General features: G+C 50.7%; 1 protein-coding gene across 3 annotated transcripts in view; it reads right to left on the bottom strand.

The window, feature by feature from the left end:
* LOC149366024 (latrophilin Cirl-like) overlaps positions 1-16,504 on the bottom strand; it is a 201,171-nt gene that overhangs the window by 120,375 nt on the left and 64,292 nt on the right. The window contains exon 1 of one of the 3 annotated variants that reach the window (XM_089547642.1): positions 5,710-5,925. The exons of 1 other annotated variant lie outside the window; for it this stretch is intronic. The gene's annotated coding sequence lies outside the window, so the exon portion shown is untranslated. Of the gene's footprint in view, positions 1-5,709; positions 5,926-16,504 lie in introns of those variants that run through there. One more of the 3 variants, XM_089547627.1, reaches the window with a different exon arrangement.

The following is a 16,504-nucleotide window of genomic DNA, read 5'->3' as shown; positions in this document are numbered from 1 at the left end:
CGACCGTGGGGAGAGGAGGAAAGAATCGCTTCGGCGCACTCCTATGGACGACGGGGAGACTCCCAACGCAAACACGCGGGAGCAGTCGGCGGCGCCGAAGGGAAAAGCTGCTCCCTACCAACCCGCCCAGTTTTCCCTTTATTTTCCTTTTTTGCCTTCCTTTTGCACGCGCTCACTGCGTAATCCGAAGGCTTAGCAGGCCCGGGAAAAGGGGAAGAAAGGCTGTATAACGAAAGGTGGGCACGGGAGGAGGAAATGGGGAAGGCAGGGTCGGGGACACAGCTGTGCACGGACGCTCTTCTTGCCCTCATAAGTTAGCGACGATGATGGGGACTCGGAAAAAAAGGGGGGGGGGGGGGGGAGAGAAAGCACAGAAAAACAGGGACAAAAGAGGCAGAAAACGCAATCATCCGGAAACACTGCCCCGGAATATAATCAAACTGGGGAGAGGAGGTGGACCAGAAGGAGAGGGAAACACGCGAAAAACGCGCAACATGAACAAAGGCGAAACAAAGCAAATGTGAAAAGTTCGAAAATTTTTGCGACTGTGCGCTAACGAACGCCGCTGTGTTCTTTAAACAGCCGACTCGCGTCAAATCGAGCGTTAGCTGCAGCTTTTCGTGCGACGTCAGAACGCGTGGCTTAAGTGAATCGCGTATGCCGTTCTTCCATTTCAGGATTCTGACGTCATACTTACGATCCTGAAGATTTCACGCAGTGTCGCTAAGGACGAGAAATGGGTACACTGCTCAAAACCTATGGGTGCTCAAAAGGCATATAGTTCCCTTTCCTTCTGAGATTTTCACAGAATATCACGCATAGGATTCTATACCGGTGCTTACGGCGTTGCCGTGTCCACAGCCAAACACTTTACGGCGTCAAAAGACTAGGTGAGAACCTTCTGTCCGAGACTGCCTTCACCTCCGGCGAGTAGTCCTTTTCTCTGTGATGTCATAACATCATGCCACCCCATGGCGACCTATTGCAACGTATTTCTAGCCGGTAAATCAGCCTTTGGATTGTGACGTCATGGAAACTCGTGGCCACATTCTGACTACTGACATTGGATTTATTTCGAACCAATAAGCTGTCGATCAGCGGTATTCACAACGTCTCGTGACCCCACTAATGCCAGGCCGTCTAGACAGCCAGTACGAGAGACAACACTGTGACGTCATGATACTACGTGAGTACCCTCAGACATTCTTCTTGGAAAACGGTGCGTGTGTGCTTGAGAGTTATCGCTCCTGCTCCTCGCTATCATGTTATTGTTATCAACGCAATGAAGAATGCCGTTAAGTTCTGCTTGCTGCGCCGCCTGTTTTCCGCGTAATCGCGGGTCACAAACAAGTCACCGCTCCCTCGAGTGGAAACACATATCTCTCCAGCCGCAAGTATCAACTACCCCTGAAACCTCATCCGTCCATACGGTTTATCAGCAACCAAACTCAAACAATGCACGATGTTGCCGTTTCTCCTCGGTTCCCAGGAGTGCCAGCAAGTCTCAGCAAGAGTCACCGATATCAGGAAAGCAGGAATGGCGTCTGGCCGGAAATCGATGCTTTCCGTCCACTTTCCGAGTCAACGTCGAAGCCGTTATCGGAGCGCTCGTGTTATCCCGTGCCGTATACTTACACGGTGAGTAAACAGAGGTGCGAACACCGACGAGGCAGATGACAATTCATACCTGGCGCCTGGCTATCAACACACAGTAAGGTAATTTTGGTGAGTAGTATAGAAACAGTCGTAGAGGTCGGTCCACTTCCATAATTAATAGGCATAACGACGAAACGACTGCGTTTTTATACGTGATTCACGCACGCGAGTTTCGGTCGATCTCGCTCTTTTCTCATTGGTAGAGAATGCAGTAAGTGCGTGTTCCGCATCCGCAGTCGTCTGGAGGATTCGGTTAGGCTTAAACCAGCTCAATGTCCCCCATATTGCAATAAGCGCACAGACAATACTCCAATACACACATACACACGTAGAGATAAAATGGAGGGAGCCCTATGATTAACAGTTTACCACCCGTGATGGAAATGTAAGAAACTACGTGCCGTGATAATGACGCACTTGTCGGGTCTTTTGTTTCTGTGTATGCCCAATGCAAAAGCTGACGCTTCGTGACGGTGTATGCGAGTTGCGCAACTGAATGAAGTCACTCTGTCAAACTAAAGTAGGCATTCGGTCATATGTATTGATCCTACTGTTATGATTAGTGCCAAAGTACTCATTGCTCACAAATACCGACCAAGAAACCTGTCACTGTACGCACGCACATGCGATCTCGTGCCGTTACCTAGCAACCCGAGTCCCCAGCCGAGTAAGCTCGGATAAGTTCGGAGCAGCGTCCATATTGTGCTGTCGCCTAGCAACCCGAGTTACCAACCGAGTTTACCTGAGTCACTCGGATAGCAAGTCGGGTAAGTTCGGAGGAGCGTCTAATTAATCCGTACCAATCCTTCTCCAACTTAGCTAAAACCCCTTCATACCAGCGCTAAGCAAACTTATCCAGCCGGTCCAAAAACGAACATGGTGCTCGGCTGCTGACCCGAAAGACGCGGGTTCGATCCCGGCCGCGGCGGTTGAATTTCTTTGGAGGAGAAATTCTAGAGGCCAGTGTACGGTGCGATGTCAGTGCACGTTAAAGAACCCCAGGTGGTCGAAATTTCCGGAGCCCTCCACTACGGCGTCCCTCATAGCCTGAGTCGCTTTGGGACGTTAAACCCCATAAATTAAACCAAACGAAAAACGAACAAGCTCCAGAAGCACCGATGCTTCTGCACAACCAAGAACTAGTCGTAGGAAAATTCCGACGTGACCGCCGAGCAAAAAGCGAAGGATGTCAAGAAAGAGAACGCGGGGCCGAGGTCCGGCAGAAAGGCAGCTCGCTGCCAGCGTACGTCCTTAACAGAAAGGAGTAAAAAAGGAATAAGTATAAAAGGAAGAGCGATATAGAGGAGAGCTTACTCCCATTTTACACCCATATAGGCGCATTTGTATTTAGAGAGTGCGGGTCAAAGAAAGTACGCCCAAAATACCGAGCAGACAGACCACAGGCAACAGCAACAGAGAATGAGAAACTGACGAACAAGAAAAGAGCAGACGACAATAATCCGTGGCCCCACAGCACACATCCTACAGCTGCAGCGCGGACCGCATCGTAAGCCAGCAGGAAGGAGGGGAAAAAAGGGGGGGGGGGGGATTGGGCGTGGCCCTCAGGGAGGAAGAAGCCCTCCGCGTTTCGCGAGTAATGAAAAATTGTCAAGGACCGTTGCGTGGGTGCGCTGCGTACCGCGCCGCTTCAGGTCTGCCGAGACGCGCGTCAAGCCAGAGTGTGTATCCATACGCGTACTATACGCACAGCGCTCCAGACACGCGCGCCGTGCCTTGCGACCCCCCGCGGGGCTCCTCGATGGCGTTCCAATTCCCCGGAACTCTCTCAGCGGGGAACTCGAACCGACATCAGCGAAGGCCGTGTCTAGTTCATTACTACTTTTCCTTGCTCTTGGACCTTCTCCCGCACATATAAGCAACCAATGTAACCTGATACTTCAAGACTAATAAATTAAAACGCCAACAAAAGAGGGAACAGTCTGACATAGTGGGAAATGCCAGAACGTCCCCGACTATTCGGCCGGCCGCCGAGGATCAGTGAATGAGGCGTTACAATCCTGGTCACGGCGACCGCGCAGTTCCGATGGAAACAAAAACACGCGCGCTGTGCGATTTCAGTGCACGTTAAAGAACCCCATGTGCTCTAAATTAATAAACAGCCCGCCACTATACACCGTTCGTCATAAGTCATGCTCAGCTTGGGGCCGGCAGACCCCAAACCAAGTCCCAGAGCTCCACTATACGGTTTGTCGATATTCTGTCCGCAGCTATGGAAGCTGTTCATTAACAATTCCGGATGTTGCACACAGTACGTAAACACGGAGCCAATTAAATGAAGGCTTCATTTACCCAATAAGGAAAGTACGCACGCCGGAGGGCCTATGAAGTTACAACCAATGAAATATGAAGACCTGGAACGATGTCGATCGAGAAACTCGAAAATGATACCATTAGTTATAGCCGGTTGAGCAACCCTTACGACCGGGGAGACGGATACATCTGGAGACACAAAGTATATACGGGCTCGATGTGGGCTCGAGCCAAGGCGAGGCAGCGGCCCGTGAATTACTGATAAACGGCCGCAAACCCAAGCATGAATACATTGCAGAAGAACTTATTGAGCGACCGGGACCTCATCTTTCATTTCAAAAGTTCCTGACCCCCGGCATCAGTACGGACATCTACCGACGAACAGCGACAGTTCGCAAAGGGGTAAACACCGCTCGCTGGCATTACAAAAATTAAAAACGACCCGATCGTTTTCGTCCAAGCGATATCGCCGCTAATGAAGCGACGCAAATACAGCCCGACAGCCGAGACAACTATGCAATCTGGCACGTGGACGCATTTAGATAATGAAATTGGCAGGTTTGCCTGGAGGCTATATTCGCATCTCCAACTACGCAGGCAAACTTTATTAAATGCCCTCGTTTTTCTGGTTTCAGGACTGCAGTGCAAGTTTGGCGAGAGGACTGTACTTCGCCGATATGAAGGCCACTTATCGAACGTAATTTAATAGACATGAACGCAAACAGATGAAGAGGCTCTGGCACGCAAAAAAAGGTTGACATTATTTTTTTTTTGCGTCGCACAAGCTATATAGGCTTTTTGACCTGTCGGCGAAGTGTTTTGCCAGTTGGGAGGGCCACTTCTGCTCTGGCTCTCCTGCTGGTTAAGGAACTGGTTAAGGAAGTTGCTGTCGTGGATAGCCTTCAACTAGTCGCTTACATTACCGCACTGTGCACTATGTCCGTAACACCATACATATCCCAACTAGCCGCGGTCGACCAAGCACACGTGGCTTACGAAGAAAAAAAAAGGGGGGGGGGGGGGGGGGGTTGATATTGGAATTCTAGAGCTTGGAGATCAACTGGCAAAGCGCCCGCATAACAATGAACGGAATATAGGGTTACAGACTGCCGCCATGTAACGAGAGCTCGCATGAACAAACTTTAATTCTACAGACAGATATACTGACACGTAGTAGGATGTCACTGATATACACATTACTTCTCAACGCAGTCAGCAAGCTTGCTTACACATTTGTTTCAACGACATACACCAAGGCATCGATGCCGACGTGAAAGGAATCCACGTCAAGTTCCTGAAACCACCTCATGACGGTTTGTTGAACTTGCGTATTGCTTTGGAAAAACGAAAATAAAAAACCCAAACTGGCAATGTCCAACGCCCGTATGCAACGCCCGTGTCCAGTTCGTAATAACGAGTGAACGATTTCATAAGCTTTCGCATTAGAGACTCATTCGTCCAACCTATCCCACTCCAGGCCACATGGCATCTCGTCACCGCCAATCATTTGAAATGTATACCAGAGAGACAGTGGATCTCCGCAGAGGGATCTGCCCGTACAGCAGCCATCTTCGTGCTGAATTCTGCCTAGTAACTTTTTTTTTTTTTCGATACACCGAAAGAAGTCTCTAAACAAACAGTCGCAGTTTATATAGCTTTTTTTTTTTTGGGGGGGGGGGGGGGGGTCAAGTATCCGAACTAGCCCCGAATCCCCCGGAAAAGCAAACAAAACAAAAAGACATAAAACAGGCGGCCCCTATTTACGCAGCTCGGCACACTTACAGCAGGTCCAGCTTTGCCCGGATGAGCTCGAACGGGAGAGGACCGGGTCGGCTGGCTCGCGGCCGGGACACTGGCTCTCGAAACGAAGTTTGCCCACGGCCAAAGGACGGGGGGCCAGGCACAACACCCACCCCCACCCTCTTCAGCGGATGCTAATGTGACGCGGCGCCTTTTGTAAGGAGGGCCCACACGTGGCTCGCGTCACCGGAGGCGGAAAAGGCGACTCGGCAAACACGCGGCCCATCGACGGCCGCCAAACAGCAGCGCGACAGTAGCGACACCTCGAGGGAGCCGCGGGAGAGGCAGCGGAGCATCTCCAGTGCGAGCCACGATCCGCCATTTCCGTGCAGCGCTACACGAGCGGTGCAGCTCCTTTCATGGGTCCGCCCAGTGTGTGCGCGCTTCGAAGAGATTCCGAAATTTTGCGAATGCAAACACCCAACTACCTTAGCGGCTTTGCGAGACATCCTTTTACATCTTCTTTTTTTTTTTTAATACTTGAAAAGCAGCTCCTTAAAACACGTTTCTACGCTAGCAACAGCTTCGCAAAACGGGTCCCTGCGCGTTTCCATATCATTCACTGAGCAGTTGCTCTCATGTGGCGGAAAAGCGTGGAATAGGTAGTACCGTCATCATTCCGCATGCACTAACAAAGAGTAAAAAAATAAATGCATAAAAAAGAAACGGTACCTAATTTGGATTTCCTGTGTAAACGAATCAAATATTAACCTACACGAAATTCGCCGGTCGACAGGCCTCGCTGTGCCTGGCCATCATCCAGGCGTTCTGCTGCCCCACCCCCACACACACACAGACAGCGCCAACAACGAACTCTCGTTATTGCGAAACTTAAGCCTCAGCCTCCGTCTGTGGGGTACCGTATGGCCCCCGGACAACACCATCTAAACAAAGTGTAGTCTAGAAAGCATTGCCTAACAACGGCCGCTCCGGTAGATGGCGACACAGCGCCGTTGCACGCAACTATACGCCAGGCATTGCGATGCGGCGTGTACAAAGCTGCCGGGCGCGCCTTTCTGGCATTATAAGAGAGGAAAGGAGCGGGGGGATACACCCGGAGGGTCTTTCCGCCGCTAATTCCCCCGGGAGGAGACACAAAGACGGCAGGCACATGAAGAGGGGGGGGCTTGCAAACCCCAATCCATGTCGCTAATCCCTAATCCGCGGGGGTCCCCGGCGCAGCCTCGCTATGAACTTGCCCCGGAGCCCAAAGAGCTCATGGGCCATCCAGACAAGGGAGACGGCGCCGGACGCGAGCGCAAGATCTTGCCGGGCCCCGAGGGCTCCGTCTTTCTTCTTTCTTTCAATGGCGGGGAATAAGACGGAGCGTAATGAAAGAAAGAAAAGAGAGAAAGGTAGACGAAGAAAGAAACGGGAAGGCACATAGGCCGTATGGGCTGCCAGGGCCCGTTGCGCGCCTAACAAGACGAGGGCGGCGCCTTAGGGGCGGATGCTGCAACGATATCTTTGGCGGCTTTTATCTCTGGGGTCGCGTCGAGTGGTTCAATTTCCGTCCGTGACGTCATGCTCTTGCGACAGAATTTGCAATGCTGGAGAATGTTGCTGACAAGCAGGAGCTCCGCTTGTTTCCGGTCACGCCGAACGGACGCGACTCAACACACGATAAAATAGGCATCCATGTCTATGCTCAAAGATGACGATAAGAACTAACAGGTACTGTGTCTGATGTTGCTGCGACACCGACGTTTACGTCCGAAGGAATGAATGACAAGCCAAAAGCGCCCTGCTCTTAGCAGCGCCCCCCAACGTTGCTATCATTACGAATCATACTTATGCAAGCGTTTAATCATTTCAGTGACGCTGGCGTGCTGACACTTTGGCAATTGTCGATGCAAGTCCGTGTCTCATCGTTACTTGCATTACTAGCTTTATGCGAAACTAATTCACCTTGTAGAATTTGATTCTCACAAGCCTCGACTAACTACGTGAAATCACCTTCTGCTTCGCTCCAATCTCGACATATTAGGACGTCGTTTATCCCTGGTAGGGTTATCTCACGTGGCTGTATATACAAGGAGATTAATGCACAAGCAAAGAGAACCGCGTCAAGGAAGACCTCGGAAAGTCGAGTTCGCGCAAAGCTCAAATCCTACCAGAGCGCAGAAAAGTGAGCGTTGTTGTGCCGGCGCCCACATTTCGCTGGCTGGCCTCTCTGGAAACCAGCGCTGCGCGCTCGCCGACGCTCAAAGCAGGCCCAGACTCTCTCGGACATGTCGCGGCGTGCAGCGTGAATCATCCCGCCTCGCTGGCGCCGACGCGGACCCTTCCTCCTTCCCTCCTCACCGTCGGTGCGAACTCCTCCGACGCTTCGTCGGCCGTCGCCTCTCGACCATTGGTCTAATTTGAACGGTGGCCAGTGCCGACCTGATTGGAGGATTTGAACTGCTGGCTGCCGCAACCGACAGCAGCGGCTCTAAAAACGGAGCCGCGCTGAGCCCGAGCAGCAGACGGGCAGCAGAAGAGCCATCACGCCGGAGCTACGCTCGCCGCCGGGGCTGCCGTTTTAGAGCGCAGCTCTTTGGCGTCCGTTCCTGGGTTTCGCGTCGTCGTCGGCCTCGTAACCAGCTCCGCCCCCAATATAACGCTTTTCAATTGGTCGAAATGCTCGTGACGTCACAGTGCGCGAATTTCAAATGGGGCCAATTGTACTTTGGCTAGTAACCATGCAACCAATCAAAGGGATCGTATAGTGATGCTGCAACTAAGTTGGACTGAGTTTAGTTAATTGCTTAATTAATCAATTAGCCTAATTAATATAGAGGAGAATGAAGAGGTCAGAAGAAAAGAAAAGAAAAGAAAGACGCGCGCCGCAGCGACAACACCGTCCGCGGAAGGAGACGCTGCTGAAAAAAAAAACAGATAAGTACGAAGCCGCGTTCCCTCCACCACCACGCACTTCCCCACTCAGTAAGACGTTGCTCGTTTCATATACGTTGTGTCGAACATCCTAGACAGTTCCAACAATTGACAGGTTAATGACAGAACACGATGGATAGAAATAAAAGAATATAAATATGAAATAGCCTAATTAACCTTTCTAGTTAGACCGCATAAATCAATAAAACCGAGAACGAAATTGGTCGAGTTGGGGAATCGAACCAGGGTCTCGGAGTGCGATACGAGCACGCTAGCCACTCCGTAATGCCAGCTGAATGGTTTGGAATGAACAAAGGCGCGTCTAGCTAATACGGCGTCTTCGTTCACTCCCATCTTCCCCCTTTCCCTTACGGCGAGGTGCAGGTGTCCACCCAGATATGCGAGAGAGATACATTTCCTTTCCTCAAAAAATAAATTTACCGTCCAGCAAGGCGTACAGCCGAATTGGCGATGGCGTTCTGTGGACTCCCTGGCAGCGTTGCAAGACGCTGTCGCGTTCCACTCTTACAGGCGAAGCTTAACATGTTAACCACACATCAGTAACACACGCAGACAGCCAATGGACGCGTCATTCGCTGGCAGCACTTGATTCATCATTCACAACCACATTCTTAACGTACGCTCCCTTGCCGCACATGCCAAGGACGTACACCACGATCACATTCTGCGCCATTCCTCTGTACTTTGCTTTGGTGAAACCTGGATGGATCCCGAAGAGCCTCTCGAAATCATAGATTTCCTATACTGCTGTGGTGCTCGCAGAGACCACAACAGAGCGGCGGGAGTCGCTATCTACTTGCGCACAGGTCTCTCTGCAATACCAGTCGAAATGTTTGGCACGTCACATGAAGTTGCCGAACTGTGCGCCGCAAAGTTGCCCAACGGCTTGCTGGTAGTAGCTGCCTACTTCGCCCCTACCGCACTCACGAAAGACGTCGTGCACTTCCTGCAACTCGCATTAACCGTCCATCGATCCACACCGATGTTAGTAGTGGGGGACTTTAATGTTGACATAAAGACAACAGCAATTTCCTAACACTTATGCGGGAAAACATCCCGTTCCTCTCGCTCGTAACGCGTTCCACGGCTGTGACAACCTCGCGAGGCACTTGTATAGATCTCGTCTTTGTTAATCAAGCATTGGTGTACCAAGTCGAACATATATCAGTCTATTTCTCCGACCACAAAGCTTCCTTCATGACTGTCAAGAACTGTTAGTGGAGTCTTTGTTAAAGGAATACGTGTGAAAAATAAAAAAAAAATCTGTGATAGCGCATACATGTGTTGCTCGATTTCTTTGCCTCAATCTATCGAAAAGGTGAAACAGCTTATTTGCTGCGCTCAAATTTCGCATTAGGAAGTAACGTAATCGTCGGTAATTTTTTTCTTTGTGCTAGCCCGTGGTGCTCTTGACCCTTGTATCATGTAAAAGCCCTTGTACATACTGTACATAAAAGTCATTTGACTCACCGTCGCCTCGACCGTTTCCTGGCTCGGACACCCAGTCCCAACAGTGGTGGCAGCGGTGGGATGCCCCAGTCCCAACAGCGTACATAGACAACAGATCGTCGTATAAGCACACTACCGGAAAGCTCGCGTCGCATTTTGTCCGCTCATTCAGCGTCTCTCAGTGTGCTTTTTTTCTTCTGTTCGTTGAGAATGCCAGCAGTTACTTCGTATGACTAGCAACAAACATACGACAGTCGCACACCAACCCTAAAGTCGACACCTCATTACTGTTATTGATGGCAGTAATGCTTCGCATTAAATGTACAAAAAATTTCACTCCCTAAATAAACTTCAAATGTATGGGAAGTACTCTCTGTTTACGACGGCACGACTTTTTCTTTTTGGTCTTAGGTTTTAAAGAGCATCAGCGGAGTGACCTTTCTTTTTATTCTCTAAACGGTCATGAGGACTACCTTTGGGCAGCGTTATAAGCCAAAACACATTAACATATTAAAGGGTCAGTCTACTGAATTTTATCGACCATATTTTCTTTGCGGCAACCGATAGCTCTTTACTCAAATTACCGTTTAGCCAGCTGTGGTGCCAACGAGTGCGGTAGAACATTTTAAAATAGAATTTATTAATGTGGGAACACATCTGTATGAGATGGTAGTCTCATCTGGCAACCATCTGGATTTCCGCCGCGCGGCGACAAACATGGCGGCATGCATGGCGGCGCCAGTCGAAGCCGGACCTCTCGCTTCGGACTGAATTCTCGTTGTTGCTGCCTTTTTCAGTGCGTTCACTGGCCATAAATGGAGCGCCTGTCTTTCGCTTCGTCTCAGCTCGCCTATAAGAAAACATATAAGAGATAAATTTGCGTTATTTTAATAATTAGAGTGACGATTCTGCCGCTCCTAGGCTTAAGTGGAGAGTCGGTTTGTTTACAGCAATGGTTCCCGTCCAGACGACCAGATGGCGCCACTATAGGCTGAGTTTATTTTTGCGTCTCTGCTAGTATACGCTGAACTAAAAGTGGGAATGTGCCTGCGTTTTGCGTACGTGTAACTATAAATATTCATGTGATTTACAGAAAAAGCGAAGGGTACGCCTTCTACAGTTTACTAGAACAAAACGTGCGTTTCTCTGACATTGCGGCATACAAATGGTACGTAGTATATTCACTTATGCTTCTACAAAAAGACTACCACTTTCTTGAACAAAATGAACGTTTGGGGTCGCCACCATGCTTTTTTACGCGACTTTTAACGCCGAAATAAAATATAAATTCCTGCCTAAACCGGGCGCAGACCCCTCGTTATTGATGTTATAGGATGCCAGCTACCAGAATATGCCATTATTTAAACACTCATCTCGGTGAGTAGACTGACCCTTTAACAGAGCTCAGCACAGGTTTCGAGAAGAAAATACTTAATGCAGGCAGGCGCTAACTATTCGGTTGTTCACAACGGATATTCAGAAAGTTCACATAGTCAATAAAATTCGTGCCAATCTTCAGAAACTAGTCAAAATCCCATATTTCAGTACAGACTCTCAATGATGCTTACAGCTGACTACAATACAGTGAAAACCACGGGCTCCCGAGGCAGCTTCAGCTGGAGCAAGCAACGTCCAGCAACGCGAGCAGAAACAAAACGCAAACTCAACCACTCTGGCCGCTGCTCACCGGTGCGGGGACGAAGCAAGAACGGAAAGCGGGCAGGTCGCGGGCGGCTGGAAAGTCACGAAGGCGCATATATCCCACGGGAGGGCGAGACGATAGAGGCGACGTGACGCGAACACCACCGCACAAGAACCACGAGCGCGCACACAGCCGACACAGAAAAGCGAACTGACCACGACGCAAGCGCCCGGTTTCCTTGTCACCGCGCACCCAGGGTCGCAGCAGCAGCAGTCGCTGCCAATTTCCGGCGGCTGACGAGAAGAAAACGAGGACCCCCGGCGGCCAAACCAGAAGAAGGCTAGCCAAGTTGGAAAGGGAAGAAAAAAGGAAACGAGAGACCCCTACCCTCCTTTTTCCTAAGGCCCTTAAAATTCTTGCGGGCAGCTGGGGAGCGCGTTTCGTTCGGCCGACTATTCCCTCGTTTCCCGTCCACGACGAGACAAGAGCCGGGTCAAAGAGCTTTCTTTCCCGGCTGATACGCCGGACTCCCAGAGGGGGGAGGAGGTGGGGAAGCCCATCTCGCGCCAAGCAAAGGAGGAGGAGTGGGGGGCAGTGTAGAGCTTGGGGGAGGGGGCTGCGAAGGGGCAACAAGGGTGAAGCCGTGCACGTGCGGGCGATGCTTTTCAATCCCCCTCCAGCCCCCCCACCCCTCCGCTCTTCTCCCAAGTAGGCGAGGCACGCATTTGGTGTTTCCTAATGAGCGGACGCTCAGCGGGTCGCGCGCTGCTCAGGGGACGCTTCGGAGACGACCCCCCGAGGCGGGAAGCCAAGAAGGCACCACCACAGATGGTTTGTGCAAAACTCATCAGTCAGTTGGGAACAGCGCCCGTCTTCTGGGCAGACCTGCGGAGGGCACAGCGGTAGACCACAACAGTCAAGCTACACTTGTACAGAGTGGATGCTTGGCCACTGGTAGAAGAAGCTGTACGTCGCGAGCCAGAGTGAACATCGGTCGTTAGAACCGCCCGATGAGAAAAGCGCGGAAGAAGCAGATACGAAGGCTTTCCATGTCATGGCGATGAAGCGCTACTCTCTTGAGTGCACCTTAAAACCCGGAGTGCAACCTGCTACCCCCCCCCCCCCTTCCCTAAAAAAATAAACAAATAAATAAAACACCAGTTTGTAAGCCCATATTGTATAGTCAGTTGACCACACATGACGCATAGCCTAATGCACCCACAAAGCCTATGTAAGGCAGACATGGATCGCAATCCCGTGCGCCACGGCTCCGTGGCACACTCAAGCATAAGCATAAGCGGTGCAGATGCAATGTGTGTACATATAACTGGAAATAAATATTATTATAATTATTATTAAGTTACCAATGAGCAGGACGGACATGACACTTCTAGCAGCATGGCCACAAACGCTAAAGTCAAAGCGTTTCGGAAAGATGCCAGAGGTCATTGCCCGATGCGCGCTGAGTTGCGAGGGCGCGAATCGAAGCCAGCTTCGCAGAAGGGCAGCAACATCACTGAGAATGCCGCAAGGCAGCAGAAAACCACGCGCTACAATGCTTCAAAAGTAGAGAGTTTTATCCAGTTGAGAAATGCCGGCTGCATCGAAGCGAGGAAGATACCGCGTCACGACCGTGTTTCTTTTGAAATTAAGATGACACAACGACTCCCCAAATGCGCGAAGCTCCCGTGTTCGATTCCTTGAACGCAACGACCGGCGAACTACGCTGTATGACGCATGCACACATGAGTAAAAGCCGGTGCGTTTAAAGTGGTTGCCTTAACAACTATCACCTGATTTCTGGGAAGAAAATAGCGCTTGCTTACAGAGCGCCGAGGTCATATCAATCCACGAACATTTCCTTGCCAGGAACAAGACCGGAAGTTAGCCCGCCGTTACCGCAGTAGCGCCACCTGTCACCGGAAGTGTCTCGAGAGCCGCGGGGGCGATGTTGTGCGCGGGCAGAGTGTTTGGCAACCGACGCTGTTTTCCAGCAACCTCGCTTCCTCCACAACCACCCCATTCTCTCGTTTAACTAACTCGGATAGCAGTCGGGAAACTGCGCCAAAGCAAAAAAAAAAAAAACGCGCAAAAACGGCCCAGGAACCCGATTATCATTCCACACCTAGCTCGCAGCTTTTTCTTCCTTCTTTTATTCCGTAAAAAAAGAAGAAAGGTTCGCAGCGAGCGGGCAGCTCTGTATAACAGCAGCGCGGTGGTAGTAGCGTGCCTGCCGTTCAATCACCCTCTCGTCCGGCGCGAATGAAAAAACACCGCGCGCGCTTCATCAAAAATAAACGACTCTCTGGGAAAAGAAAACTAAATGCGGAAAGGAGGGGGGGGGGGGGGGGGGGATAGGAATAGAGCGCAGGCGAGAGAGCGCCGGCGCGAAACCGCCGGACATAATTAAAATGCCGAGGCGACGCCCTCTCCTACCGCGTGTCCCTACCCAGCGCCGCCGGCGTCGGCGGCATCCCGCTGGGAAAGAAACAGCGCGCTCACGGGACGACAGCAAAACGACGCCTCTTACCCCCCCCCCCCCCCCCCCCCCCCCCTTCCATCTACTCTCCCTCGACACGGGAGAGCAAGTTTCCAGCCGGCCCGCGCCTGCGTTTACGCACAACACACGCGCGCTCTCGACGGCGGCGGCCACTGAAGAACGGAACAGATGGGCGTATGTACGCGTGTTCGCTCCAAGCTGCAAGCACGGAGGTTGTTCGCGCCGCCGCTGGTTCGGACGCGGCGGACGCGCGGGTAATAGACTTGGCTGCTGCTACTGCGCGGATAGAGGGCGAAAAACATGAGGAAACAAACAAGAGAGAGAGAGAGAAAAGGACGGAAAGGCAGGGAGAAAAAACAGAGAAAAACAATGGAGCTTCTGAAAATGTCCGCAACTGCCGATGACACGGAAAGCGCAGCAGGAAAGAACGGAAGCATTAGCATCATTTTATTTAATTTTTTTCCCCTAATGCAAGGTGTTTAAGAGCATGTTATGCAGTTAGGCAAGCCCCTGGGGAAGTACGCACCAAAGGGAGCGCTAGAGAAGCAGCAGTGAGCGTGAGTGACAGGCGGCACCGGTTGTCTATTTTAGAGAGATTTAGCATAGCGCGAAAGGCTTCCGCGCGCCGCCAGTGCACGCGCGCTGATTGGTTCCGACGACGCGGCATATGGGCTAGCAGCTGGTCAGCACCTTGCGCCCACATGGCAATCTGCTCATGCGCAGTGGCTACCCGCTGTAGGGAATCGCTGCTGCGGATGACACTAAGCTAAATCTCTCTCGATTATCTATAAACAGCTTTCATCGCGTCTTCCTCTCCAAGCGAAGTCTTTCGGGCTCTGTGGAGTGACCCCTACGCAAACAAAGTACAGTTGAACATCGTTATAACGAAGCTGAAGGAGCCCCGCGATTACTTCGTTACAGCCTATGTTGACCGAGCTTTCAAGGAGAATGTTTCGTTATGAACCGTTTAGTTATAACTAGGTTCGGCTGTACTAAGCAACTCAAGGCTTCGAGAAGTGGCCCTAACACGGGCCTGGTCAGAATAGTAAACAACTGAGACCAAAATGAGGCCGTCGACCAAGGACCGGGCAAGAAGATATCATCTAAATAGATTCAGTGGAATCGTCGCCGAGTCCGTGGAGTGCGGACATTAACCCCAGTGAAGCGCTTCTTACAAATTAACAGAAGAGTTCTAAGGCTAGCGCTACGCGTAGAGCAGTTCCGGCAACAGATTGCAACCGACAAGGCTACAGAGGGAAATCTGATAATTGTCGTCCCCAAAATGACACCATGTAAAGACATCACAGTATATGCCTAAAGGTTAGCGGCCAACAACACAGGCATACAGGCGAAGGGAAGAGAGACTGACGGGAGCGAACTCTCTCCACCTGAAGAGTGGTCGACCCTCTGCAGAAAACGATAACTTTCCTTCTTTATTTCATCCTTTCTCCAATGTCCATTCATATGTTACATATGCTCCTAGCCCAGAAAGATATTTCCCGGTACATCAGCCCATAACACCAAACCAATGAAACTAAGACCACAGAAAGCGCCTTAAACATTAACGCCCCGCATGGATATAATATGCAAAATAGCTGAAGTTTCAAAATTCAAAGTTAATACCGGCATCAGGCACGCTGGCATCGTGCGGTGTCCCGCATTTGTCACGACCGTGCGCACTGCCTCCCATCCGCAGCGAATCGAACATATCGGCTTTCGTCGCCTGCTGAAACTGAATCCCTGCGGGACCACCATCCCTAGGCGGACTACGGTGAACTATAAAGAGTGTTTCACCTAAGACTTTCTGCAATTTTTAAAAATAAGCTGTTTGAATTAGATGCGCGCTTTTTCTGGCATAGCATTGTCAGTGGTGTAGTACATCATAATTCAACTAAGACGTGCTAACTAGCAGGCTTGTTAACCAATATTTAATAGTTAACTTCTAAACTATTACCGTCGGGCTCCTTAATTATTGAGAGGCATGTAGCCCACCGTAAGTAATGTCCATATCCGTTTTTAGAATTTCGAGAACGCGATTATCCTCGGCGCTGTGGCCCAACAAATTTTGGCTATTTCGACGAGTTAGGTTCACTGGAGAGGTTGCTTTGCCTGCAAGCTTCTCAAACCACATGTATTTTGGCGCGATGTAGGCGAAATTTGTTGGGCTACAGCGCCGAGGATAATCGCGTTCTCGAAATTCTAAAAACGGATATGGACATTACTTACGGTGGCCTCTCAATAATTAAGGAGCCCAACGGTAATAGTTTAAAAGTTAACTATTAAATATT

This window comes from Amblyomma mixtum, chromosome 1 (assembly GCF_055824585.1).
Source record: "Amblyomma mixtum isolate Tamu chromosome 1, ASM5582458v1, whole genome shotgun sequence".
NCBI lineage: Eukaryota > Metazoa > Arthropoda > Arachnida > Ixodida > Ixodidae > Amblyomma > Amblyomma mixtum.
Note: the sequence above shows the minus strand (reverse complement) of the source record. Positions and strands in the feature narration are given on the sequence as shown.